The sequence below is a fragment of the Ambystoma mexicanum genome, chromosome 4q, assembly GCF_040938575.1.
Source record: "Ambystoma mexicanum isolate Mex_15411 chromosome 4q, UKY_AmexF1_1, whole genome shotgun sequence".
In the NCBI taxonomy this organism is placed as follows: Eukaryota; Metazoa; Chordata; class Amphibia; order Caudata; family Ambystomatidae; genus Ambystoma; species Ambystoma mexicanum.
The window spans coordinates 491,435,034-491,450,530 of NC_090928.1; the positions used below are offsets into that span (position 1 = coordinate 491,435,034).

Consider the following 15,497-nt stretch of genomic DNA (forward strand, 5'->3'; position numbering starts at 1 on the left):
CCCTGCCCCCCCAACATTTTCAGCAAAGTTACTCCACTGGTCGATTGCCCCTAGAAAGTTATAAAGGATAGTCAGAATTCTCCTAAAGGCATGCAGAAGACGATTATCCTGCCCTTACCCTCCCTCCCATTATCTTTTACTTCAACCTCAGAGACTTTTACCAGTTGGTCTGGGTGGTCGGTGCAGACAAGTGATGCAAACAAGTTGTCTACATGCCAGTAATATCACCATGACTCTCCATAATAAATGATTAGGAGCAATCAACATTATTAACGTGTATGTGTGTGTGTGTGTGGGTGTGTATGCATGTGTGATGGGGTACATTCTCATGTGTAAACATAACATCTGTACTTGGTAGACTGTAAACCTTTCACTTCAAGATAAACATGTGCTTTGCTAAATGCTTTAAGAGACCATTCGAAAGGCCTGGCTGGTAATGTGCTTGTGACATTTGCAATACTTTTCTCTCATTTAGAATTTTTCCTGCGCCGATTTCCTTCAGCCGCTTTATGGGATTGTATATTGCACCCACATTCTGCCAATATAGGGAACATGTTGGTCACACCCCGGGACTCAACGCATCCATCAAGAGAGCAATTACCCTTTGCAGTCTGATCTAGGCGAAGCATGCAAATGAGGGAGATCTAATTTCGCACAAACAGAACAACTACCCTCTGAAATGGTCAGCCTGTTTCAAGTGTCTAACTCAATCACTATGCACTTGGTTGAGCACTTTGCATTGTTTGTCTAAATGCAGCAGGGACAGAGTGACTCGGGCAGTGTCACTTCAACTATACACAATCTACTCAAGAGCAGTGACAGAGTGACTCGGGCGGTGTCACTGCAACTATACACAATCTACTCAAGATCAGTGACAGAGTGACTCGGGGGGTGCCACTGCAACTATACACAATCTACTCAAGAGCAGTGACAGAGTGACTCGGGCGGTGTCACTGCAACTATACACAATCTACTGAAGAGCAGGGACAGAGTGACTCGGGGGGTGCCACTGCAACTATACAGAATCTACTCAAGAGCAGGGACAGAGTGACTCGGGCGGTGTCGCTGCAACTATACACAATCTACTCAAGAGCAGGGACAGAGTGACTCGGGCGGTGTCGCTGCAACTATACACAATCTACTCAAGAGCAGGGACAGAGTGACTCGGGCGGTGTCACTGCAACTATACTCAATCTACTCAAGAACAGGGACAGAGTGACTAGGGTGCTGTCACTGCAACTATACACAATCTACTCAAGAGCAGGGACAGAGTGACTCGGACTGTGTCGCTACATCTATACACAATCTACTCAAGAGCAGGGACAGAGTGACTCGAACTGTGTCGCTACATCTATACACAATCTACTCAAGAGCAGGGACAGAGTGACTTGGGCTGTGTCGCTGCATCTATACACAATCTACTCAAGAGCAGGGACAGAGTGACTCGGGCGGTGTCACTGCAACTATACTCAATCTACTCAAGAACAGGGACACAGTGACTAGGGTGCTGTCACTGCAACTATACACAATCTACTCAAGAGCAGGGACAGTGTGACTCGGGCGGTGTCACTGCAACTATACACAATCTACCGAGGAGGATTCTAACTCCTTTGTTGTATTGCAGATTTGGGAATCTGGCAAAATATCACTTTACGTTTTGTTTTGTTTTCTTTGGTTTAAATTTCTTTTAATGATGTGGTATTTCCAAGTCCACACATGTCCATTGTTTTGTGAAAGAACATTTGTAAATCGAACAATACCTCAGCAGGACAGTCTAGTGACCTCTTAAAATGTAAATCTTCGAAGGGCTGAGGTAGCAACCTTCAATAAAGGGCGCACTGAAGCTCTTCAAATTAGTTACTTAAAATGCTTACTGCAAGTACAGAATTCATCAGTAGGGGGTTGATTTTCCTATTCATGTCTGCTATTTTAGTTAATGTTCGAGAAGAAAGGGCTTATTTTCCTGAAAATCGTCCTGCATTTGCCTTTTGCTGAACTTTTTTCTAATCCAGTGCAATAATGCAACCAGTTTTCCTTCGGCTCTAATCATTAATGAATTATACATAGAAAAGAATCTGATGTTGGCAGCAGCGGCTGCGATAACCACAGAGGCCACTGCTGTGAAGTGAACATCTGCACATTAGTTAACCAACTGCCACGCTCCCAGCTTCTCTTGTTCCATTACAAGGCACCAGCAATTCTCAGGGGGGTCCACTTGGCAGCAGGCAGGAGAGGCAAATAGCCGGCGAGCGAGGAGAGAACAGGTGCACCCAACAGCTCTGCGAGTAATGATAAGAGTGTGCCGGGGCAGTACCCTTGCCCAACTACTGAAAATTACCCACCCGCTTGTGCATGCTGCAGGTCAGAATTGCCTTGCACTGGGTTGAAAAATTAACTATTTGTTTCAAGAGGACTGTGAAAAGCGCAGCCTAGTGGTTCTATTTGCAAGACGAATTATTTCCAAGTAATGCTGGAACTATGATGCAAAAAGAGAAGGTTTCAACTGTTTTTCTTTCTGTTTTTTTTGCAGCGGCATTGGAGCTGAGGCGGCCATTTTGATGATGACACTTTGAGGGGGTAAGTTATGCAGCAAAGTACATATGGGATGGGAATGAGCTGATGGCAGGAGGGTCTAGATTCCGCTTGCAGAAGATACTTGTTAAAGACACCATGGGAGAGAGGAAGGTGGTCTCACAACACCTTTCACTAACGAAGCTGTCTTTTTTGAAACTTTATTTAGAATAGGCTGATCACTTTGAAAAGTTGTACTTCCTATTCCGCTAAATGATAATCAAAGTGCAGCTCCGCCCGCTGCAGTGTGGCGGGATGTTGTTGATTTAGAACACTTGCCCTTGTTATATGTAGAGCTACCATAGATTCATAGAAAGTAACTGAGACCATTGCCTCTAGAGGCCTGTATCCACAGAGAGGCACTCTGGCACCTTTTAAGGACTGAGAAGTGTGTTGCTGTTATGCATTGACAGCCTACATCTTTGCCTCCCTCTTGAGGAGACCCAAGCAACAAAATTCCTCCTAGAAGGCAACTAAGTAGCAATGCGACCATTGATGAGGGCTCTTGCAAGTGCTTCCGTTAACTTTTTGGGAGAGGAGGCCACCAAATGCAGCACTTAAACTTTTGGAAGCCATTACATGTTTTTGAGTTTCTTTCTACCTCCAAGTAAAACATGTTGGAGGTTAATGGCTTCTAAATCTGTGATACAGTATAATGCAAAAGGAATTCAAAATAGATGCCCTGCTGAATACACACATTCCCAGGTCCTGGTACAAGGGCAGGGTGGTGGGTGGGGGGTGGTGGAATACAGTCAGGAAGACATTTAGGGAAAGAAACTGGACACCAACTCGTTTATGAATACTTAGGAGGCTCCACAGCTGGAAGTAATATTGTATACATAAACCCAGGCTGACCTCAATACCTTCCCGCACACTCCCCCTGATCACGGACCCTGGCTGATGCCTGCACCCCTGTTTGTCTTCTATCTGTGCTCTGAGGCCCATGGGCCTGTGGCTCTTTAAAAATAAAAAATAAATAATGGAGCTCATATTCCAAGTCCCCGGAAGGAAATGGTGCTAAAGAGAGGCGTAGAGCTCTTAACAACTGTATTTACGCTATGGGCCATTTTTGTAGTTTTTGAAGGCGGAGGAGGCGCACGGATCAGGAGTTACATTTAAGCCTCCTTTTTCCACTCTGCCTTTAAAAAACACTCTGTTTTACGCTAGCATGATATTTTCATGCTGACATAAAACGAATGGATTCCACTAGAAACTGCTGGCTTTTTACATCAGCAAAAAGGAAGCGGATTCCATGAGAATCCTGGGTAAACGCGGCCTGCCATGCGTAAATGGCAGGTAGCGTTTACCCATTTTGCAACGCGAAGTGAAAAAGGGAGGCGTAAGGGCGATTTTGCCTGCTTTTTAAAGCTATCTTTTGCACTTTGTAGTTCAAATGATGAAAATTGGACTGAGAGGACCTCTTATTTTAATTATTTCTAAAACGTATTTGACAAGAAAAGTCTTTAAAATGGTGGTGAAATCACCTCATAACTTTTCCATTGCGTGTTGGAAAAAAAGTGTAAATGAACGATTGTGGGGGTGCTTATGGAATCCTCCTACTTTTACCAGGTGTAAACAAAAGAAACAGGTAGATTCCCTAGCAATCCATTGTTTAAATGCCAGCATGAAAATGACAGACTGGCATTACACCAGGCATTTGTGCTGGCAGAGCAGGATTACGTGGTAGGAATGTAGGGGTTCTGAGAAGGATGATGAATGGCGAAAAGGCACTTCAGGCATTGAAACAGAAAAGTTGTTTTTAAAATGTAAGTAAAATGAATTCCTTTAACGACGCGGGTCAAATAAACTTTACTAAACCTCCTACAGTGAGCTACAAAGCAACCTAGAATCCAGGAATTCTAATTATAGGAGACTCTTCCCTTTTGGAACACGTAGGCTGGCATTGCTGCATAGGGCTGTGAGGCAGTAAGAGACTGCGTTATGTGCATGGCACAAGGCAATAGCAGCAATTGAAAGCTCAGAGCATTGCTCTGAAGGAGGTGGCAGGATGCCACGTGCCTTGGGTGTTTTACTAATCACTGAATTACATGAAATTGCCATTCCGTAAGACAAATTCACTCGTAGGCTATGATGTACGGGCACTTTTATGGCAGTATTGGCAGGCGTAGGGCCTGGTACTGGGCACACCGTTGACTTGTTAAAGGGATGTTACACCGGGTTTCTGGGCTGGTCCAACAAAATCATGACATGTAACAAAACGTAGGAAGACAGACAGCCTACGTTTCTTTATTATTTCATGACATATTTAAAATGTAAACACATTAAGGTACAATAAGAACTTTTGTCCCCAAAATTATTTTTGAATACACGTTTTTATTATAATCGTAAGAACAATTGAAAAGCGAAGACTTGTAACTATCATTATTTTTTTTATTTACGATATTGTACCGTTTATATGGTAGCAGATTAGAGCTTTTTAGAAAAATCGCTCACATGCTCCCTCTCACATGTGGGGTTATTTTAGTTATTTATTAATTTTTAGATCGACCTTTTGTCGCGTTTGATAACATTTTCTATTAAAGATGAAGTGTGTTATTCGACTGTTGGCACGATTTTTGGGTTAACTAATTACTGCTGTTTGCATTTCATCATAATGGAGATATTGTCTATTGAATTTATATCAATGGAGGAACATGAATTAAGCGATTTAAACGGAACTATGTCGACATGGTTTGCATTAAGAATGTCTTCATCTCGGCTAATCAGATTTGTCCAGTTTCGCTGCATTTGGTTTCGGCGCACGCCACCCTCGCCCTCCCCTCCAACAACCTGCCTAATCCGCGCCTCACTAACACAGGTGGCAATGCAACGAATTTCTCCCTCCAACGCGCCGATGAAAACGGCATTGAACAGGCCCGAGTTAATGGCCTGCTGTCCGGAGTCCAAGGCCAGCGGGCAGGCCCTCGCTGCCTTCCAGGCGTCTGGCCACAGCTTGTAGCAAAGGTGTGGCCGCAGATACGCGGCGCTGGCAGATGGCGCTCAGCTTCTGGCTCCAGCTGGGCTCAGCAGGGTCGGCGGCTCGCAGGGTTACGACTGTCAAAAGGACTCCTGTCTGCTAAACGAGCAGCAAAGTGCAGCCGGACGGTGTGCTTAATCACACAGAAACTTCCATGGCGTGTGTTTCCATTCGCAGAGGCCTCGCTGGTGGCTGTGCACGTCCTGCAGGCGCAGCAGAAACCAAAAGCACGAGCGACCTCCCCGAACCGACCCGCAAACCCAGGAAGCGGATACGGCAAGGCTGCATCGGGCCTGCTTAGTTGGTATGTAACCTTTAATTTATTTGCAAAATATTGTCCATTCACCTCAAAATGTGCCGCCTTTTCTTCAAGATTACAAAGGATGAGCACAGTGGATGGAACTAGTGTCGGGGATCTGCAGCGTTTGGCTCGCGTGATGTTTTAGACTACAACTCCCGCCAGATACGGGCATCGTAGTCAATGGTGAGGATTCACGGGGGTTGTAGTCCAAAACATCAGGCGAGACTCCGGTTGCAGGCCCGTGAGTACATGCTAATGAAATAATGCTACCTTCAAAAATGAAACCTGATTTCACTTTTCTTTAGTGATTATGCATAGTAACTGCGCATGTCTAGAATGTGTTTTGTTTTCTTACACTTCACTTCACATATTTGTGTAGTACCCAAGTCCATACCAAGATACTGGCACAAATGAGTCCTCTCTTCACTTTACATTAACTCATGTTAACCTGCTTGCCTGAGTGTGCAATGCCGACTCCATGTAAACACAAGCCAGGACCAGGCTTTCAGGGCTAGAATACCGGAAGCACGTGCACACTTTGCCTGTGCAGAATGTGATACAATGTCCGTGTGTTGACTTGCCACCTGTATCCCCAATGCACTCTTGGGTCGGCTGATAAAACCGTGAATTACAATATTAGCTTAGTGAGAGGCAGACTAGAGAAAGGCACCTTGATGCAGTGTGCTGCGAGGCCATTACTTGTGCTTGGGCCTGGCTTCGTTATAATGCTAACGCCTTGGCCTGCAAGTTGAGGCTGTGTACAGCTGTTGAGATACGTTTAGCAAATAATCCACATGCGAGGGACCCAAACGAGCTCTTGTTGACGTTCCCCACGGTGCAACGATAATGGACGGGGATATATATGCATGTCCACCGCCCCTTCCCGCACCGTCTGCAAAAAACACTTTTTTTTTATGCCAGTGGGAGATTTTCATGCTGGTGTAAAAGGAATGGATTCCTATGGAACCCGCCTGTGACCTGCTATAAGAAAGCAGTTTCCATTGGAATCCATAGTAGACGCCTCTTGCCATGTATTAAGGGCAGGCACCGTGTATATGTTTTTCATAATGAAGTGTGAAACCAAATGAGATTTTACCTGTTTTTACTGTTCTTTTGCACTCCGTTGAACACAAGTCGAACATTGCATGCCTGGGACCCAACAACACACGCGCCTGATTTACAAACGCGTTGTTCATTGACCTGCGCCATTGCAAGACATGTTTGTAAATCAGGCCAAGGTTGAAAGTCATATTTCAAAGCGAGGACCAAAGTCTTCTGTACCCTTGTATAATTACCGAGTCCGGTTTTGTTGACAGACGGAGCGAAGGCCACATCTATAAGGCATCAGTCAATATTTAATTATTTTGAGGACAACAGGGTGCTGTGCATTCGGGTCTGAAAGAAGACCTGGGGGGAGTGTGGGGAAGAGTGGGGGCGCCCCTCTCCAGCTATCACTTATGTCTGCCATTGACTAATGTAATTTGTGCCAGTTTGCTGTATGCTCTGCATCACACCGATGTAGATCCTTGCCCCCTGTTTCGTCACGCGTAACTTTGCAAAATCGGCTTGTGTACATTCAAATTGTTTTTGTCGTCTATTTTCATTTTTTAAAAAGGCCAGGTCTCACACCCCTTTCTGCGCGTAGCGTGTACCTGACCCCCTCAGTCCACAGTGCCAGCTGTACTCTTCAATCACACATCTGTCAAGTTAAACCCCACAGGAGTTCCACACTCATGTGGGCCTAACTCCGTGCGAGCTAGGTCGGTGAGTTCATTTAACAGAATGTCCCAGGGCACATCTGTTACTCAATAAATGTGCCCACAGTTCAACACACAAGGCAATGCGGAATTCAGGTGGGTACGCCCTGTACTGTACTCATGGAATACTATTCAACTGCATATCATCTAAACACTCTAGCTAGGGACATTTTTATGGGAGGGCAAAAGGAGCATGTGCCACAGGCCCCTAACTTGAGAGTGGCTCCAAAATGGCTACTTGATGGATTGAACTCTGCACTACCACTGGAGAACAAGGGACTAGTACACAGCGTGCTGCAAATCTAACTTCCACTTAAGATGCAAACATAACATTTTATCCATTACTTATGACCCTTATGCTTTTAATGTTGTATGACTGTGTCCTAATGTTTATTTATAGATTGTCCCAAAACGCACAGAATTAAATTCACATAGGTGTGTTTGTTCGGCATCAGTTGGCCTATGGAGATACAAATAGCTCCTATTAGTTGTTGGTGTCAAGCTAACCAGGCTCTTCTAGGCTACAAGCAGGAGCTAAATAGCTCAGAGCTCCCATCACATTCGAACCCTGCAGTGGACATAGGGAGTGGACTGGAACTGGGGGCTTCCAAACTGCCACCTGCCCCCTCTGAGGTATGAATGGCATGAACCCGGTTAGGCCTCCCGCCTCAGCCTCAGGGGGGTGTCAATCCCCTCCTGACAAGGTCAGCTTACTGACCATGTCACAACCAGCAGTTGCCAGGCTGTTTTCTGCCCTTCATGTTTAGGCCTTAGGCCAATCATTAAAATAGCCACTGCAGGGGGGTGGCTGCCTGACTGGCTGTCTTCGAAGATGGCAGATATTTTAAAATGCTGCAAAGATTCCCAGTAATGCATTTTGTTAGTGTCATGGCTAGACAGCAACATACGTGATGAACAATGTAGTTGTCGTGACTGGAAGACTTAATCATGGGTATGTTCCCTTGGGAGTGGAGAGAATAGCTGGAGAGCAGCAGAGTGACCCTTTGGGAAGTTCTGGTGGTGGGTGTTAGCAGGATTTGATCATTTAATTAGCTAGGGCATGGTCAGGAGACGCAGAGGGTTCTTTAAACTGTGACGCAGATTGACATTTCCTGCCATCCAATTAACTCATAGGCCATACAATGAAGGGGGTTACTAGTAGGATGATGGCCCGTGGGTCTGGCATAGATGTACATCCTGTCATTATAGTGTGTCTCAATAGATATATTTTGCCATTGTTCTGAGTGTAGGGCACTGCATTGCCTTTGAGAGTATTCGAAATTGGCTTGTGGAGTCGCTAAGTTAAATACATGTTTCCTCAACAGTTCATATAATTCTGCACATGTATAGATGCGTATGAGAATTAAACGTATATGTAACTATAGAGGAAATTGGGTTCGAAATTTACAGATCCCTTTTTTTTTTTTTTTTTTTTTTAGCTGATGACCTGTACTTTTGTGTGGAGAAATGATAGCTTGTGAGATGAGGCGCTGTTCCCACTACTCACCACAAGAGTGATCGTGACCGTCTGCCCATTCCCACCGGAAGCTGTGTGCCTACCTGCCAAGAGGAGAAGGTAAAGCCTTGCTGCAGTCAACATCAAAAGAAAGAGAAGCTTCTGGCATATGGCAGCAACGCAGCGACAACCCAGCCGTGTAGCAGCCCTGAGAGACCGGGAGAGCCAGCAACAAAAGAGGCAAGTCGCCCTCCTCCACATGCAGTCGGGTCAGTGACGCACTATTGAGGGGTCGTCTTATTCATGAGTTAGTTGTGCCAACAGGCAGTTCCTGGAACGGTCTACAAATGGTAGAGTGGGAGTGGGGGAAAGGTTGTTAAGCGATGGCAAGACAGGTGCGTGAAAGGCCTTACTTTTCTTAAAATAACATGTGAACTTGTGTTCTTGAAAACTAAACCACAACTCTACACGTGCTGAAAGAAGTATCAAGCAAGATATGAATTGCAAATAGTAATTATTTTTCTCTGTTGCTTGTTCTATGAGTCAGATCTGCGGGGGACTTAAAAGTTGTGATTTTTTTCTTCTGAAATGGCCTTATTTTCCAATGGGTTATGATATGATATGGCATTTATAACGCACCTATACACAAGTGTTTCAAGGCGCGATGAGGCAAGGGAGGGGGAACAGAGGGAAGACAGGCAACTATCCTACTAGGCCAGGTGACATTCAGATCGCGCAACTGCATGAGAAGGGGGAAGGAGGAAAGTGCAGGGGGGGGGCGGGGAGGGGACAGTGCAGTACATGGGATAATCAATAACAATAAGTAGCGTAGGGCCAGCTGGTGGCAAGTGCGAGGGTAGTGCAGACATCAGGTGACAAGTGCTAGGGTGGAACTGTAGGGGTACAGAAACAGTCCCTAAGTGTGGGGGTTTGCCAGGAAGGCAGTGCAGGTGTGCAACTGGAGGGGGGGAGGGGCTGGGCTTGAGAGCAGGGGGGTGGCCAGGTGACCAGTGCAGTTTCAGTATCGGCCAGGAAGTCAGCAGGGGAGAAGAGGAGAAAAGGCAGAAGCAAATAGAAAGGCTTTGAGGTGCTTCCGGAACCAGAGATGATTCTCCTCAAGTTTCAGGGAGGCTGTTCCAGAGGGAGGCCCCAGCCGAGGAAAGAGATCTACCACCAACTCGTTGCTTGGAGAAGCGACTGAACCTGAGGGAGTTGGAGGCGGATGAGTACCAAGGCCAGTGGATGTGCTTCTGTTAATATTGCCGGCCATGTCAACCTCCAGCAAGTAGAAGGTGGTATGTGTGGAGGGAGGAAACATGCAGAGAGGAGAATTCATGATTCAAAGGAGTTGCACTCAGACTCTGGTCCTTAAGACCGTGTTGTATGTAAAAAGGTGGTCCAGTGCAAATCCCACAACGTTTGAGAAAGAATTGTGTATGGGGGGCGGTAAAGGGTAGACAGTTTGTTTAGGGGTTTCTCAGAAAGCTGTCATTTTCTGAGACTGACTATTAGTACCAATTAGGGCAAAAGGGGATGCCGACTTGGCTACTAGTAAGGAATCGATCTCTTTGTGGAGTGCCAAAGATAGCATCCTTTCGGGTGTTGTGTTGCGCTCGCTGTGTTTCTATACCACTGCTCTCTTTTACCTACACATCACAGCTAATCTTTTAGTGTGTAATATAGACACAGCCCACAGTGGAATTTCAAGCTAAATAGTTGTTTGTTTAATTTAGCTCATGTTATCTCTGTGCTTTAAGACACTCGCAAGCCCCGGCGAAGTGAAGAATTAAGAAGTTTCTACTGCTGGCTTGATTGACTGTCTGCAAATACTCGGAAACCGTGGGTCGGGAAAGGTCCGCCAAAACTAGCTGAACCTAGCTGAAGTTATAAATCGGTAATAATTCCCCACACCATCGTGGACATATGAAGGGCCCAACAAAATATTCTTCTTTTTTGCAGCTTTACATTGCATGGAAGGGTTCCTCAGAGTGCTGCACATTTTCAGCAGGTGGTAAGTACAATCAGTGGCAATAAATAAATAAATAAATAAATAAATAAATAAATAAAATCATATCTTTCAGGAACTCTAACCCGCTGAGTTTGGTGAGGCAGAACTGAGCAGTAAAGTGGTGTGTTCTTCTTATAGTTTCACAATGGTGTGTTATGTCGATGGGATGGATACAAACATGCACCTCCCATTGCCTAGAGTGATTCAGCACTGTGCACCCCGGTTTAACTCTGCCTCGGTTTTACTCAGTCTGTTGGGAAATAGTGGGAAAGGCACTTCCAATCCAGGTTTTGAGGGCATTGAGAACCATGTGTGCTGAGAGGAGGGAGGGAGTTGGTAGCACAGGACCATGACCTACGGTGGAGATGGGGCATTGACCTAAAGGTGGGTTATTTTGCCAAACATCGACTTAGTGGGCTTCCAAAACGGAGTTTCCAGTATTTCACGTTGAATCTGCCCATTGGCATTTAGGATTTCCTGGGGGAGGCAATGGGGTCTGAAATCTCAGAATATTCAGTTGGCTCTGCGAGATTGAGTTTCTTAAACTAAAGGAGTTGGTCCAACCAACACAACTCTGTTTACATTCCTGCAAAGTCTGCAGTATCATACGTGACATAATGGGCATGATTTACAGAAAGGGTTGCGCAGCGCAGATGCATTTTGTGCCAAAAAGTGCACTTTGCGCTATGCAAATCTATATCCTCCGACTACAGATCTGACTTGGCGCTGGTCCCTGGCACATTGCGCAATGTTCGTGCACATTGAACGAGGTGTGAGGGACTGGCCAGTGCAAAGTAGAGGAAGCGCGGAATATGCAAACGCGCTTCCTCTAAAGTAGGGAAATGAAGGATAACATGGGCGTGGGGAGGGAGGCACTGTGCAAATATACAAACACGCCCCATGAAGTACAAACAGATTCGTATTTACAGTTTCAATTGTGAATCTGTACAGACTGTAAATGACTCAGATTTTACCACAACCGTTGACCTCCTTGAATTGGTCAGGAAGTGGGAGAATGACCTGGTGTCCCCAACCATGTGCTCACAGCCAATACCACCCTTGGTGAAAGTCGTAACTGCCCTTCACTTCCTGGGGACTGGCACATTCCAACAGATGACAGCCATTGTTGGGGGTATTTCACAGCCTACACAATCACGCTTCCTCAAACAGGTCCTAAGCGGCATCATAGCACGTGTGCACAGCCACATAGACATTCCGAATGGCTCAAGAATTCTGTGTAGTTGAACAGTTCCCACGGGTACTTGGGGCAATTGATTGCACACATGTTGCACTATAGCCTCCACTAGCCACAGAACATTTATATCGGAACTGAAAAAATTGGCATTCACTGAACATGCAGGCCATCTGTGATGCTAACGGTCACATCATGCATGTGAATGCAAACTACCCTGGATGCACCCACAATAGCTACATATTACGCCATTCCCCCATCCACCAGGGACTGGCATCGGGAACATTCAGCAACAAAACACACTGATTGAGGGTCACATCCAACCCAATACAAACCACTATAGAATCACATACCATAACAATAGTTGAAGATTGTCATTTACAGGGGACAGTGCTTACCCACTACCATCATTCCTGATGACGCTTATCCAAAATCCCACCACACCAGCGGAGGCCCACTACAATGAAGCGCACATTACCACCAGAGGCATAGTCCAGCGCACATTTGGAGTGCTGAAATCACGGTTCTGCTGTGTGGACCATTCAGGTGGAGTACTGTTGTATGCACCAGCTGTGTCATGTAAAGTCATATTGGCATGCTGCATCTTGCATAATATAGCCATATGTCATAGCATACCAATGGAGGTGCATAAGGGGTTGCAGCCGCAGCCACAGGCAGTACCCATACCATTAGCAGGTGAAAGGGTGAGGGGCAGGACATACGCAATCAGCTCATCCAGACATACTTCACATGAATACGATCCAGTGTTAATGTCACACCATAGCCACATCCCTGATGGCCTTCAATGATGAAACATGGCAAGTACAGTTGGGCCATAAACAACAACCGGAGGATGGCAGTCCAGGTTGCACATTTGGTGTGTGCCTCATTCTAAAAAAAACATATCCTCCACCTACATCCTTCACATGAAAACCTGGGTACAGTCTTTAGTATTACATATTGCATTCTCCGAATCACTTACCTATGCATACAAATACAGATAACAGGGTCACTGGGCTGCACAGATTAATCAATAAAGTAACATGGACATGACCCATTAAACAATGTCCTACAAAGAGCATAGCACACCATCCCAGATTGAGCCACATCCACAACCTGTTACCGACGCATGAACCCCAATACGTAGATCATCATTGGCTGTATCCCTGATAATAAGCATGTACCATTTAAATGCCAATGAATGCAGACCTACTCCCTGGGTGGAGGGGGCACAGGGTTGGGTAGGGCGAGAGGTGCCAGGGCAGCAGATGAACTGGCAGCTGCAGGCAGCAGCTGCACAAGACTGGCTGGGGGCAGCATGAAGGCTTCTCCAGCACAACAATGCATGCACAGCTGGTGGCCTGGTGGGGGTGACCCAGTGCCCCATCATACTTTGTGGCCTGGGGGTTCATTGGCAGGGTTCCATGAGTCTGCTGTCCAAGGACCAGGGCTCTGGGCTTGGCGCCGTGGTATTTTTCCCTCCAGTGAGGGCTGTGGCACCTGAGGACCTCAGCTGGGTTAGGGTGAGCTGCTTCCCTGCATCGTAGGATAGTGCCAACAGGGCTGGGTTCTTGTGGGGTGCAGACCCAGGACATCACTGCCTGTCTTGTGGAGCCCTGTCCAGGACCCAGGTCCCACCATGACTTCCTTCACCACACCTGTGCATCCAGCTGCTGGGCTTCGTTGGGATTGACTTTCCACTCTGGCCCTTTGGTACCATTTGGTGGATGCCCGGTGCTCAGCGCTGACAACCCACTTTGTCCCAGTCCACCTCACAGAGCCATGCCAGCTCTTCCACTGGGACCTCTGCCGGAGCCCAAGTCCCACATGGCCCACAGCTTCTGGCCTCGCTTCAGCCTCGCTCTGGGCTCAGTGCCATTGGGCGACGCCTGCACTAGGGGCACAGAGGCCACCCCAGGAGTTATTGGCTTGCTGCCTTCCCGGTTCACATGTTCAGGCACAGGGGGGGCATCCAACAGCTGCACCATGCAGGTGCTACCAGAGTCCCAGCTCAGAGACAAATGTATGTGTCAGCCATATGTCCTATGTTTCAATTTGAGGGGGATGCGTGCGTGGGTGCAGAGTCAAGCGGTTTTGGGGTGCTCCTTGTGGGTGGTTGTACTTTGTGGGTGATGTGTGGGTACGGTGTTATGTGTCTGTGGTGTAGATAATGGGCATAGGTGCAATTTGCATTTGGGGGTGCAGATTTGTGGCTGTACAGGGTGTAGGATGAGTTTGCACAGGTGTAATTTGCATTTGGCGGACGCAGAATTTATACACTACTGGGACTCTGAATGGTTGGAATAAGTGCAAGTGATGGTGATTACTTGTGAGTAATCTCCCTGTTGTATCGGATTATTTTTGCTGCATCTATTGACATGGTTCACATTACGCGCAAAACAGTCTCTTCCAATGGGTCGTTGGTTTGCTTTCCAAAGCCCTCTGTTGGAAGTTAAGACTGAGTGTCCAAGGGAGAGGCATGTTCTGCTCCCTAACCATTCTCAGGGCACATTGTGGATGACCTCCTCTTGGATTGAGACCTGCCTCTCTGCCAGCCACACTGGTACCCATGAATTCTCTGCATGGAAAGGCCCCTGCAGGTGGGTGCTAGCCTCCCTTGTGTTGGCAGCTCAAGAACAAGGACTATTCTTATCATCGTGTTACTGGATTGGGACTCTCAGCAACCTGAGAGTAAAGACAGCCAGGCCCCCTTATTTTCACCATCTCAAACCAGTTGAACTGCCTTTATACCACATTCGCTAAGTTCAAACCAGAGCATTCAACTCAAATCGACTGCTCATTGCCAGACCTTGACTCGAACCACGGCGGTGCCACTCGCCAACTCGAACCAGCCATTACCAAATGACTCAAACTAGTTTGACTCCGAAACGATCCTGGTGAGTTCCCTGACTTGCATTGCTTGAACAATGCCTTCAAACCAATTTGTCCCACCACATTTGAACTGACTCGATACTGCTTGGGCCAACACGACTCACTGCACCCAACCCTGGTTTGATCCATTCACACAACAACTGAAACCCTGGTTCCAACGCTGTTGAGCAACCTAAGACAGTGAACAGGTACTATTGACCCATAGCTGCCGTCTTGGTCCATGGTTGGTCCCTAGACAGTAGTTACGCTGCCTGTACCCTGTTTTAACTGCAAGAACATCATTTTTAAGAACATTGTGGTCTTTACTTGCATATCAATCCTGATTCATTAAGTGCTGCATCTT

The 15,497-nt window shown here is 46.5% G+C and overlaps 1 long non-coding RNA gene across 2 annotated transcripts in view; it reads left to right on the plus strand.

Moving 5' to 3' along the window:
• The window catches only part of LOC138467798 (uncharacterized), a 330,687-nt gene that overhangs the window by 230,413 nt on the left and 84,777 nt on the right, over nucleotides 1-15,497 (plus strand). The window contains exons 2-3 of one of the 2 annotated variants that reach the window (XR_011268145.1): nucleotides 2,531-2,577; nucleotides 9,046-9,164. This is a non-coding gene — a long non-coding RNA (uncharacterized lncRNA). Of the gene's footprint in view, nucleotides 1-2,530; nucleotides 2,578-5,545; nucleotides 5,853-9,045; nucleotides 9,332-15,497 lie in introns of those variants that run through there. The other variant, XR_011268146.1, reaches the window with a different exon arrangement.